Source organism: Macaca thibetana, chromosome 19 (genome assembly GCF_024542745.1).
Source record: "Macaca thibetana thibetana isolate TM-01 chromosome 19, ASM2454274v1, whole genome shotgun sequence".
NCBI classification, from domain to species: Eukaryota; Metazoa; Chordata; class Mammalia; order Primates; family Cercopithecidae; genus Macaca; species Macaca thibetana.
In genome coordinates, this window is record NC_065596.1 from 52,202,106 (window position 1) to 52,215,758 (window position 13,653).

The 13,653-nt window shown below is 48.8% G+C and overlaps 1 protein-coding gene across 4 annotated transcripts in view; it reads left to right on the forward strand.

Moving 5' to 3' along the window:
- The window catches only part of LOC126943623 (cytochrome b-c1 complex subunit Rieske, mitochondrial), a 1,156,760-nt gene that overhangs the window by 215,231 nt on the left and 927,876 nt on the right, over positions 1–13,653 (forward strand). Inside the window, exon 1 of one of the 4 annotated variants that reach the window (XM_050772576.1) lies at positions 1,418–1,421. The exons of the other annotated variants lie outside the window; for them this stretch is intronic. The gene's annotated coding sequence lies outside the window, so the exon portion shown is untranslated. Of the gene's footprint in view, positions 1–1,417; positions 1,422–13,653 lie in introns of those variants that run through there. 4 annotated transcript variants of the gene reach the window in all.

Here is a 13,653-nt window from a genome sequence, read left to right on the forward strand (position 1 = left end):
GCTCACGGGAAACAAGAACAGAAGCAGCTATTATGACTGTGATCATTATTCTATTACCACCCTCCCATCCCACGTGCGCATTACAAGAGCCACACTTTCACAAATCCCTGAGCCAAAGCCCACTGGGGTCCCACACTCAGGTACAGCTGCATCACAGATGAGACTCATTGAAGAATGAAAACGTGGGACTCCTTGTTCAAAAAGCAAGGAGAAATGCCATTAAAGCCACTGAAATATAAAGTATTTTCCTCGCTGGGTCCTGTGGCTCACACTAGTAATCCCACCACTTTGGGAGGCCAAGGCTGGAGGATCGCTTGAGCCCAGGAGTTTGAGACCAGCCTGGGCAACATAGCAAGACCCCATCTCTACAAAAAAAAAATACAAAAATTAGCTGGGCATGGCTGCACATTTCCTGTGGTCCCAGCTACATGGGAGGCTGAAGTGGGAGGATCACTTGAGCCCAGGAATTTGAGGCTGCAGTGAGCCGTGATCACACTACTGCGCTCCAGCCTGGGTGACGGGGTGAGACCCTGTCTCTAAAAAACAAAAACTAAAGAATTATCCTGCCTTCTGCCCTTTCTCTGGGCTTGTCATGGTGTTTTTAAATTGCTACTTAGTATCACTCTGAGGGGAAACAGAGCTTTCATCTGGAAGGTTCCATCTCTGCAAGAGCATTGAGAAACTGGGGACGTGTGTTCAGAGAAACCGCTCCTGTTCCCACATGGGCACGCTGACCACTGTAGGACACCGTCTCAGAGTAAATCCAGAGATAGGGATGGGCCAGAGCTGTGAGTCCTGCTGTTTGGCTGGGCTGGACCAGAAGCAAGTGACCAGGCCAGCAGAGAGCAACCCCTGCTTCAGGGAGCTTGGCCAAGAGGTAGCTGGTTTTTTTGAATCTCTGCATTGGAAAAACGCTAATAACTTTCTCTCTCTTTTTCTTGTTACATAAAAGGCAAAGAATATGGTCTGATTCTCTCCTCTCTTCTGACAGGTATATGATAATAGGATGATTTTATGCCTACAAAGGTCAGAGATAAAAATTCACAACTCTCTCCACACGTATATTCAGCAAGAATATAAAACTTGAAAGACAAACAAATGCCTGCCACAGTGGGGCTTCTCCACTTTCCCCTCCCGGCCTCCCTGCCTGCCCGTGTGCACACGTGTGTGCGTGTGGATAGATCAGGACTTGAATTTCAGCCGGAGGAGAGTGAGGATGACTCAGAGCCAGTGCTCTCAACACCGCCCACTCCCCAACCCAAGTCACAAAATTGCCAAAAATGATGAAGTATAAATTAGGTCAGATGGGTTGCAAAATGGCAGGCACTGGGACTTTCACCATGGAAACTACTGGGTGCAGAATGCCACCCTCCCGGGACTGGCAAAGCATCTGAGCTCTGCTGAGATGTGGAGGGGCGGGGGGCCTGGGGAGAAGCAGGGACAGAGAGGGGTGCCGTAACCACTTCCCTCCTCAGCCCCCCATGTCCTCCTGCACAGCAGGGGCGTACGGTGTGGCCCTTTTCAAAGCCCTGCCATGCTTTCTTTCATTTGAACTCCAGAAACCACCTCAAGGTGGACGTTATTCTCATTGCACAGAAGACAAACCTGGTATTCAGAGAGGCTGGGAGACACGCAGAAGGTCACACGGCGAGGGTCCGTGTCCCTCCGAGCCCTGGCCAGGTTACACCTAGACAGCTGCGGAACTGGGGAGCAGGAAAGAATGGGCCTGGCACCACAGGGGCGCGGCTGACCTTGCGAGGCCAGCAGGATCACAGTGAGCCGCTGCCCTAACCTGACCGCTGCAATCAGGCACTCTCTGGGCTCGGTGTCACAGCCTCCTCCTTCCACTCCTCCTGATCCGACTTGCAAGTCTCATTTTCCGATTATGTCCTAACCCTGGATGAGGCAGCAGTGACAGGCGATCGATCACAGCAATAGTGATGGTGGTGCTGGCGCTTGCTAGACATGCATCATGGGCGGCTCCCTGTGCAAGGCACGTTGCCTGCTTCATTTTATCCATTTCTCACACCCATTTTACAGACGAGGGCTCTGAGATGAGACACAGGACCCACTGTCAAGGGGGCACAGCTAGCACATGCGGGGCAGGGCCTCGGGACTCCTTTCAAATGCGGAGCCAGCTCTGTGCCTATTTCTCTAGGTGGGGACCCGAGCAATGCCTCCAACCACACGGTGGGAAAACTGAGGTGGCTGAGAGGCAGGCCTAGAAAGCAGATGGTCCTGGATTGGGGTCCTGCCACTCCTTCTCCCACCTGAGACCTCAGATTGGAGATGTCCTGAGCCTCAGTTTCTACATCTGGATGACAGAGGTGAAAAAAGACCTACCTACAGGTGGTGGGCAGGGAGAGGAGAGTAGTGGGAGGAGTAAAGGCCCTGGATGGCCTCAGAGGTTGTCATAACGAGTTCCCTGCATGTATTGGCTCCAAGTGAGCTGGTTATTGTGAAGGGAGGTAGAGAAAGGAAAGGCCCAGAACCGCATCGGTGAGCCTTGTTGTGCACTGACCAAGCCCTCCTCCTCCAGGAAGCCTTCCCTGACTGCTTCAGGCCCCACAATCTCTGCATTCTGACCCGCATTTCTTGTAACCTCATGCCTGCCAGCATTTTGCAACTATGTGTCCCCTTCCACCCAGTGGGGAGCTCCTTAGGGGACTATGGATGACAAAGCTGGCATGCAGCACAGCACTATCACTTTATGATTTCTAAGCCCACATGTATCTTAAATGCAGAACAAACATTTGCCCACAAATTGGCCACCCTGACTTGGGGTTCCACATGACCCCAAGATCATTTTCTGCCGTGCTTCCCTCTCTCCTACCTCAATCCCTCCAGCACAGGGATCCCTGCAAGGGCACGTGGAAGAGGTGCCAACAAACCTTATGTGATGACCCCCTTAGCCCCTTGACCCCACAAGCCAGCACCCATGGTTCCGGTTCTGTGAGACCAAGTTGCTGGGACTTCTAGCAGTGTTGAAGTGGCCTTGAGTCAGTTCTGTGGTGTGTCCACGTGGGCATGTCAGGCCGCCTGTGTGCACATGTGTGTGTGAATGCTCGTGTGTGAGCCTGCGTACCCTTGGCATGTACCTGTAAATATCTGTGTGCACAGGTCTGTGTGCAGGCCTGCACGTGTGTGTCTGAGGAGTGTGTACACGAGTCTGTGCATGTCTGTGCATCCGAGCAGAGCAGTGTCATTGCGCATGCCTGTTTTTGCTTGTGTTGTGCACAAGTGTGTGTATGCGTATGTGTCTGCGCCTTTGTGTGTGCCTGTGTGCAGGAGCAGCTATGGGTGTGTCCGTCCAGGCGTATACATGTATCTGAATGCTGGTGCCCTTGTGTGGTGGGTGTGGGGGGTCTAGAGAGCTGTGTTGAGGTCCTGAGCCATCACTCAAGAAGGAATGTGGAGCAGACAGTCACTCAGTGGGTTATTAACATGAACACTGGAGCCCACTGTGACAAATGGTGACATGCCTGCCTTTTCGGAGGAAGAAGGAAAATGCTTCCAGCACGGGCGAGGCAGGGTGGCCTAGGGAGGAGCAACATGTGGTGGCCACAGGACTGGAGACTGTGTTCCAGGCCTGCCCGTACCCCGTTGAGTCATGACTTTGGGCTGCTCTTCTGAGCTATCAGTTTTCCATCCCGCAAAATGGGCAAAATGAGGGTGGCAGAGAAACAACGTGGCCAAGAAGGCTGGCCGTGTACTCCGGCTGGGCTCTGAGAACCTCCCTGGCTATGCTACTTAACCTCTCTGGACTTGAATGTATTCATCTGTCCAATGGACACATAAACAAAGTACCTGGTAGGGGTTTGCAGGAGGGAATGAGATAACCCATGTGACTTGCTTAGGACAGTGCCTGGCTCATGGGAAATGCAAACAGAGGCAGCTATTATGACTGCGATCATTATTCTACTACCAACCTCCTATCCCACCTGGCCATTGCAAGATTCACACTTTCGCAGCTCCTCAAGCCAAAGCCCCTTGGCATCCCACACCCAGGGAAAGTTGCATTACAGATGAGACCCCACCATGAACAAAAATGTGGGAAACCCAGCCTGGTGCAGTGGCTCGCACCTGTAATCCTAGCACTTTGGGAGGCCAAGGCTAGCGGATTGCCTGAGCTCAAGAGTTTGAGACCAATCTGGGCAATATGGCAAAACCCTGTCTCTACTGAAAATACAAAAAAATTAGCTGGGCATGGTGGAGACTGCCTGTAGTCCCAGCTACTCAGGAGGCTGAGGGAGGAGAATTTCTTGAGGTGAGATTACGCCATTGCATAGAGTGAGACCCTGTCTCAAAAAAAAAAAAAAAAAAAAAAAAAAAAGTAGGAACCCCTTGTTCAAAAAGCAAGGGAGAAATGCTGGGAAAGGCACTAAAATATAAAGCATTTTTTTTTCTTCCAGTCTTTCTACTTGTCATGGCGTTTTTAAATTGCTATTTGAAGCCATTCTGAATAAAGAAAAATAAAAACTTTACATTATTAGCATGAGTTTTATGTTCATCATTATATTGTGCCATGCCAGTTTTAAATACAAATATACAAGTGTTTACCTCATAGCAGAATCACCAAAATTACACAACTTTTTTCTAGCTCATTCATTCATATGTATTTCATTCAGAACAGTGGGAGGCTGCACAGAACAAACACAACTGCTTTTATTTCACTTCCTGAGGCACACACACTCTGCCCATACCCTCTCCCTTCAGCCTGTGCATGGGCAAGGAAGGGCTGAGAGGAAGAAGGACTGGGAGGAGCCCCATCTTTCTCTTCCTCTCATGGCATCATTTTCATGTAAGGGATTGGCTACTCTAGGGACATAACACTGGCAAGAAGGATACGGTTGGGTTTCCCGGTCGCTTGTGTTTCTTAGGGTACTCTTGCCTTCTCTCTGTGTTCGAAGCAAGCTCTGGTTCAAAGGGAAATCATGTTGCTTGCAACTCAAAGGATAAATGCTTGAGGGATGGATACCCCATTCTTCATGCTTTGCTATTTCACATTGCACATCTGTACCCAGACATCTCGGGTACCCCATAAACATATACACCTACTATGGTTGCTTGTGTTTCTCACGGTACCAGTGCCTTCTCTCTGCATTTGAAGCAAGCTCTGTTTCAAAGGGAAATCATGTTGTTTGCAACTCAACGGATACATGTTTGAGGGATGGATACCCCATTCTTCATGGTGCGCTATTTCACATTGCATGCCTACATCAGAACATCTCATGTACTCCATAAATCTATATAGCTACTATGTACCCACAAAAATTAAAAATTAAAAAAATTAAAAAATATATAAACAAAGGCAAGTCATGGCCCCCTGGGGGTTGTCAGCGCCTCACGTAGTACTGGATGTCACGTGCTTGCCTTGCCTTTACGTCGAGTCTTGCTGAATGCCCGTGCACGGTGAGTTCACCAGAATGTGGTGCCCATGGGCTACCATGGTGCAAAGGGGATGTCACAGTGTGGCTCACCTCTCCTGCTGGTGCAATGCCCTGGTGCCCCATCGGACCTCACTCACCAAGCAGAAGCTCAAAGAAATTATTAAACATTTCAAGATGACAAGAGCACAGCACAAAGCCAAGCACAGGTCCCTGTGTGACAACACAGAGCTCCCGGCCACAGAGCGGGCCCTGCCCAGCCCCCGCCACGCCCTGGCTGCCCTGGCGGTGGCCTTGACTTCCCTGGGATTCTCAGCACTATCTCCACTCCCGCCCCCTTTAATGGCAGGGACCAGGTGATAAACATGGCCACGTCCCTCCGCCAGATGCCTCTCACAGAAGTCAGCGCACCAGCCAATTCCACCCATGTTAACTCCACCGCGTTTAGCCACAGCACTAATTAAAATCCCTCCCATAAAAGTTGTTATCTCCCAGATGCTCAGTAAATAGTAAATATGCTGCCGGGGCCCCCATTAGGATGCGCTTGTGTGTGTGGGACCGCTGTTTGTGGAGCAGCTCCAGTAGTGGGTCTGGTGCTGTGCTTGGAGTGACGGGGAGCTCAGGGTCACCCGCACTGCCTGAGCTCAAGGTGGGGCTAGAGTATATCAAAGGGTGAAGATGGATCTTCACTCAACAACTGGTGTACGGAGGCTGCTCAAAGCCTCAGGACTGATGGACTCAAGGCTCACACCCTGGTTGGGTTAATAGGCACAGCACCAGCACAGCAGGGGCCACAGAAGGGCAGGGGCCACAGAAGGGCAGGGGCCAATTAGACCTTACTCACAGAAAAGTCCAGCGCCAACCCACTGCTAAATCCTCGCACACATCCAGCTCCTACTGTTAGCCAGCTGCTGGGCACCTACTATGTTCCCAGCTAAACACTGAGCACATATTATCTCATTTAATTTTCAGAACCATCTGGTAAAAAAGCATATCACTGTCCCCATCAGGAAATGGAGGCACAGGGATCACACAGTGATGGAGCCGCGACTTAATCCCAGGTGTGTGCCTGGAATGAGGCAGCCTCGCCTCAAGTCATCAGTATCCCCCCGACCAATCCCAGGCAGAAGGTACCCACTCCGGGGCAGGTGTGCCCCATGGGGCTCACTACCCTCTCAGGGTATGGGTTCTTGAGACAGCCACCTGTGACTTGCGATTCCAACCCCAGCTAGAGAGAACACTTAAAAATAGCTGCTTCTATTTCTTTTCCCATCAACAACAAAACAATTAATTTCTCTCGGTAGAGATTGTTTCTGTGAAGAGCAATAAGGTGTCTCCCCAGGAGGTGTCATTATCATGAAAGCATCAGTCTGGGGTGGAATGGGATGGGATGGGATGGGATGGGGGGGCTTCTCCTCTGGATGGAGCCTCTGCCGGCCGCCCAGTCCCAGCCTGCTTTGCACACCCTTCTGTCCCTGCTCTCGCCAGCGAGGGTGGTGGCACCCCCGGCGAGGGCACCCCTCAGAAGGGCCGGGCGGGAGAAGGCACGTTCCTGGGTGCTCATGCACAGGCACACACAGTTACGGCCTTGGGAAGCCGCCACTCACCATAAAATGCCAAGCGGCCCAGCTGTCCACAGCCGGTTCAAGCCGCCTAGTGGACTTGGTCAGGAATCCATAAACAGGCCAGGATGGAGGAAGGGAGGATGGTTAACGAGCCCTCCCGTCCCACGCTCAGGCGTGTGGAGACCCCCGCGTGCTTCCCAGGAGGAGGACGGGGGTGTCCCTGAGCCAAGCACCAGAAGGCAAGGGAGGAAGAGACCTCAAAATTCAGGACCTGGGAAGAAGCCCCGAGCATGTCAGCCATGGCTCCCCTCCCCTGGATGGCGGCCTCTGTCCACCCCATAAGCTGGCTCCGACCCTCCTCCTGCAGGCCATACCCTCAAGCAGCATGGTTGAACTTGGGACTGCCCGCTACCTACTTCTTCTGGGTCCTCTGAGAGCCCGAGTCTATCCACAGTGACCCTGCACTGAAGCTCTGAGAGCCTGAGTCTATCCACAGTGACTTTGCACTGAAGTCCGGCAGGAGTAGGGACATTTTTCTGCATGACACTCAGACTCCAAAGCACCCTCGCTTCAGAACCCCTTTACCAGGAGACAAGAACAGGCTTATATTTGGGAGAAACGGCCCCTCTCCTCGGGGGTGACATAGGTGGGACCCCGGTCAGGGCACGTTCTTGTGCCTGATGCTCAGGCAGGAAGAAGACTGATATCTGTGCGTAAACGAGTTCTGTTTGTCAAATACAAGTACCTCGTAAATGAAATGGCAGGAGGCCAAAAGCAACCGCACCACAGCCCCATGGACGCTCTGACAGATTTCCACATTTAAGTTACTGTGACTGCTCGCTCCAGGTTTAAAATCCAGCGGCTTTGATAAGAGCAGATCCTGGGATAACATCCCCTAAGAGATTCCATCCCAACATTTAGAAAAACACCAGCAGTGTGACCTGGCTGGAGGAGGCCCCCAACCTGGCCATCTGGGAAGGTCAAGCAAGGGCTCCTGGGGTTCTCTCTCCATGGGGCCTCCAAATATAGGGCCCCATCTGAAGGGAAAAATAAAGGTGATAATGACCGCCATCAGTGTGCAAACCAATGCAAGCGTTCCCAGCTAAAACGGAGTGCTACATGACTGCTGTTTCTGCATTAGACTCGGGTGGTCACAAAATATACACTCCTTTTGATCAGAAGAAAGAGTAGAAAGAGTGATTTTCAGCCGGGTGTGGTGGCTTACGCTGGTAATTCCAGCACTTTGGGAGGCCAAGGCGGATGGATCACTTGAGGTCAAGAGTTTGAGACCAGGCTGGTCAACACAGCAAAACCCCATCTCCACTAAAAATACAAAAAATTAGCTGGACATGGTGGTGGGCACCTGTAATCTCTGCTACTCAGGAGGCTGAGGCAGGAAAATCACTTGAACCTGGGAGGCCGATGTGAGCCAAGATCGCCCCATTGCACTCCAGTCTGGGTGATGAGAGAAACTCCATCTCAAAAAAAAGAGTGATTTTCCTGCGGTAGTCAGCCATGATTGGAAGGGAAGAAACAGCTCATAAATACGGCCCGATGGCTAAGAGGCAATACACTCACTATTAACATAGGTTATGGTATAATCAATACTGTCATTAACTTCATCTATAACTGAAGCTGATACTAACTGTGGCCCAACAAGCTTTATAAATAAGATGATCCTCAGAACTACAGCTGGAGGAAGAAGCCCAAGCCAGGGGGTGCTGGCAGACATCTCCTGGCATTGCTGGATGGGTTTCCCCAGAGAAGCAGGCCCAGGCCCGCTCCCTGAGCCTTCTCCCCAACAAGAGGTGGCCTTAGGGACGTCATCCTGAAGCACGGGTCTCATCAGCATCCCAGAAATTGGCACAAGGAAAGCCTTCATAATGAAATGAAACCCGCAACCTTGCAAGAAAATATTTCATTTTGTACATAATTAATAATAACTTATTCTCCCTTTTTTCTTTATTACAGAAGAAAATAAGTTATTGATTTCAACCACAAAGATACTATTTGCATAACATAGCTGATTATGGGCTGTAACTGGTCCAGATGGAATTAATTTGCTCGAAATATATAATTTTCTTAAACAGGTAAAGATTTCATATCCAGTCATATTTCTAGTTGATTAGCAAAGCCCCTGATCTCATCACAACCGGCTTAGAAAAACACATCTTGAATCCCAAGTCCTGCGTGGTCAGAAATGAGTTGCTGCTAAAACCAATTCCAGGAGACAACTGAGGTACTTTTTAGCCATTTGGAAAAGGCACACGAGGGGGGAACAGAGTCTCTCTCTTTTTCAACAGACACCTGAATCTCGTTCCCTCATCCTGCATCTCATGGCCTAATTATTTCAGAAGGCTAGTTTCCCAGGTCGGGCATATTCATTTTTAGCTTTAATCACCTCATTTCTCTCGCCCGCAGATCACAGTGCACATTGCAATGTGCAATTCTTGCTGGGCCTTCAGGTCAAATGTATGTCCTTCATTTGGAGGCTTCCTTCTTTCCCTTCCTGAGGATGAGGAAGAAAGAAGTTGAAGATGATACTGCCAAGTAGCACCCCCTTTTCTAGGTCAGTCATCCTCTCTGCCCAAGCTGCCACCAGCACTTAAAAACTCCCTACGATGAAGATGCTGGTCCCTGGGCAAGAGGGACACCAGGGCACACTGCTGCAGTAACGTCTCAGTTCCTGAAAAAAATCTGGGGCAGATACGACATCGTGCTAAGGTTTGATAAAACTGGGTGTTTTCAACATGTATATGTTTATTACAGTATCTATTTTGGTCTGTGTGATTGAGATAGTCTATAGTGGTCGATAAGCTTAAAAGTAACTTTGAAGAAAAGGTAAACAGATGAACGGTTGTTATTTTGATCAGAACTTGGAAGTGATTAGATTCAAAGGACTCGCTTTACATCATAACGAAATGTCGGGATAATAATACATTTATTTGTACTTAGAGTTATAATGCACTTGTGATTGAGTTGAACTTGCCTTGTATTAAAAGAGTCGGCTATTTCCCACGGAAGACAGTCGTGCATCATGGGAACTCCCTCTTTTACAGCTCACCTACTTATTAGCCATGAGTAGCCCAGCCAGACAGCTGGAGTCCTCTGCCCCAAGCCCAGAAGCAGGCAAATTCAAAGTATCCTGGTTCCTGGGGAATTTACCTTCAAATAACCTTTGGATTACCTGTGATTTACTTTTCCTCCCCTGCTCTGAACCCTAAGAATTGATCAATTTTGTAAAACCGGAAAGTTTAACTTTGGTTTTGCCAAATTGGAGACCGATTGGAGCACAGCAGGCTGTATTACCTGTGCCTTTCAGAGCTGAGGACCAGACTCCGATCAGAGGGGCAGCGTGGGAAGTATAGCCAGGTGGGTGCTGGGGAGAAGGTGTTAAACCCCATGCCTGTGATGCGACTTGGAGATCCTCCAGTTGACTGCTGGTAGGTTCTCCTGGCCTGGCACGTACCCTGCATGTATACCCATGTGCACATCCTTCTAGATATATCTAGACAGGGCAGGGTTCCTCCAACAGAGTCAAGAGCGCACACAACCACTTTGCTAAGAAGAGTAAATTAAGACATTTTCCCAAGTGATGAGACCTTCAGTCGATGCTTAGAAAAAGCAATTTGTGTTGCCACAAGCCCCTCCACGGCTTCGTCCTCAGCTAGGCTATTGGAGGAAATGGTGGTTCCTCAGCTCTGCACAGCTGCAGAGCAGGCATTTGCACACTAAATGAGGTGGTGGCAATGTGTATTTATCTCAGTCCCAATGCTACTGTACACATTGCAGAGTGCCTCAATCTTTGGAGAACAAGAAAAAAAAAAAAGAGGGGGAACTTAATAGAAAGAGATCTTTTTATTAAAAAACCATGAAGGCAACTGCATTCATTCAACCTTGGAAATGTTGTGATGGTTTTTCAGCATGGCAATATATTTAGATGGGAATATGTCATTAATATAAACAGCAGAAAAGAAACTATTAAACTAACACAATTTAAAACTGAGCAAACCCGAGTGTTTGATTAAAGTTTTTATACATTCTGTACACTTGAGCAGGTAACATAGACCCTTAATATTTTTGTTGATTTTTAATTTGCTCAAGGTATGACATCTGAAATGTTAAAATTTCACTAATTTGTATTTGAAATTAGGAGGTAGATGTACCAGGAGGATTTTCAGCCTGATTCTCTCAACTGTCTTTTGACTTCCTGGAGAAGTCTACGGCAGAACAGTAACTCAACTTAATGTCAGCCTGCGTGAGAGGCAATCTCCTCTTTCTCCGAGCTGTAATGCAGTACTCAATTTGCTGGCGTTGAGTTGAATGTAAATACATATGGTGAATATTAACTTTGAGGATCCGGCCTAATTCCATGTATGTTTTAATGCCTGCATATTTTTCTAGAAGGTTTTCAAATTTTCAAGAAATCCCCTGTTCCTTGGGTCATGAACTATGCGCTGTGTCTTCTTTCATGGGTGGGTTCATTTTTTTCACGGTTGACAAGGAGTGGAATGTCCTCCCCCCAATAGCACAAGACCCTGCTGCAGACTCCAGAGCATCTCCCGAACAGCTGGACAGGCGGGGCCTCTTCCTGCTCTTCAGAAAATCCAGGTGCTCTTAAATTCCCATTTGTTCCTGCCGGGGGCTTGTGCCAAGCCCACACTGGCCCCTCCAATGCCGGTGGATTTGGGCACACAGTCTTCACCCATGTTTTCAGAACAATCTCCTGTTGGCCTGGCGTGGTGGCTCACGCCTGTCATCGCAGCACTTTGGGAGGCCAAAATGGGTGGATCACTTGAGGTCAGGAGTTCGAGACCAGCCTGGCCAACATGGTGAAACCCTGTCTGTACTAAAAATACAAAAATTAGCCGAGAATGGTGACGGGTGCCTGGAATCCCAGCTACTCAGGAGGCTGAGGCAGGAGAAACCACGAGGCAGAGGTTGCAGTAAGTCGAAATCGCACCACTGCACTCCAGCCTGGGTGACAGAGTGAGACTCAGCCTCAAAAAAGAAGCCACATGAAACAAAACTATCTCCTGCAGGTAGCTGAAAGATCCAGAGGCTGGTAGACTGGAGGGGAATATCAGAGACATTTCTTCCAGAACTGAAAACCCAGACTGAGTTTTGCCCCCTCGGCAGACAGAAGCTCACCAGGCCTCACGGAAATTACTTACTGTAATATGACGATTCAAATGGCCAGATCACAGCAATTCATTGTCATTCTAATCACAGCCACTGGAATTCTGATACGCTGACACCCTGAATTATTACTCTGTCATTAAAAAAAAAAAAAAAAGAATGAGAATGTTTTGAATATTTCCCCTCCACACATGAGACAAAGATGACACAGGGGCCCATTTGATACTGGGGTAGCCACGGGAACAGGAATGTCTGGGAATCACTGGGGGAGGGGGTCATCTCTCTACTGGCGTCCAGGAAAAGTTTTTTGCGGGCAGCTTCATTTGGAGTGTGAATCCTCAAATAGGGCCTAATCTGAGTGAAATACCTTTAAGATTTCTCCTTCTTAAACTCTTAGAGATCTATCTTGTCTGCTGCAAGGAGCCTCATTTTCATGTTGGAACAGATGGGGCAAAATTGTCATTAACAGAAACTGACAACTCTAAAACTGAAATATAGATTTAGAAAGGAATCTAATGAATTAAATCAATGTTATTGCAGTGAAAGCCAAAGAAATTATTAGTGATTTGTAAAGTTACCCTGTATTTTAACCTCAGTATATTTTAGTCTAGGCCGTTTTAACATTCACAATACTTTTTCACTGTCATGGTTAATGTCTAACTGTGCAATGTACTCATCTTAATTTATCTTCCCCTCCTGATACTACGACTGCAGGATGGCCGAGACCCAGCTCCGGACGCTCCCGGGCCTTCTCCGGAGCATGGAGAAGCCCCCGCTCCAACTCCCCCAGAGGCCTTGTCATGACCTTGCAGGTTCTCTTCAAAAATACGTAAGAGTGGGTTTATGGTATTTTTTTTAAATTTTTTTATTTCTTTTTTTAAGTGAGGAGAATCTGATTTTAAAAACAACCAGAAACTCCAAGGCTGTTTTAAGTAATAAATGGGAGGAAAAACATTTCCAGCTGTCCAATTGTTAGATGCTTTTCATGATCATATCCAACCAATTACAAAAACCAAACCCAGAACAGCCCTGGCCTTCCTGCTGCTGAAACCCCAGGGAGGGCAGAGCAGCAACCTCCCAGCAGAGCGCAGGACAGGGGTCAGGAGGTCTGGGGTCCCAGGGGACCGCCCTGGGCCTGCCAGATCTCTTGGTGGTTGCAGGTGGGAGCTTGGTCTGTTCACCCAGTTGTCAAGGTGGGGCCCCCAAACACTTACTCATTCAGCAAATACTAACGGGTACTCACTTTGTGCAGGCAATCTTCCAGTCTTAGGGACACAGCAGTAACGAAGATGATCAAAGTCTCAAGGCTATGAGGCTTCCATTCTGATTGGGGTAGAGGCAGTGGATATACAACGACACAAGTAAACAAGCAATACGGTCTCAGTCTGTGATATGTGCCAGAAAGAAAACGAAGTGAGGACGGAATGGGTAAGGGCTTGGAGCTGTAAATCAGGGAGGCTTCTTGTAGGAGGAGGCATTTGGGCAGAGACCTGAAAGACAGGAAGGAATCAGCCACGTGAAGGAGTGGAGGGGAAGCTTTCTGGCAGAGGGAGGAACACGTG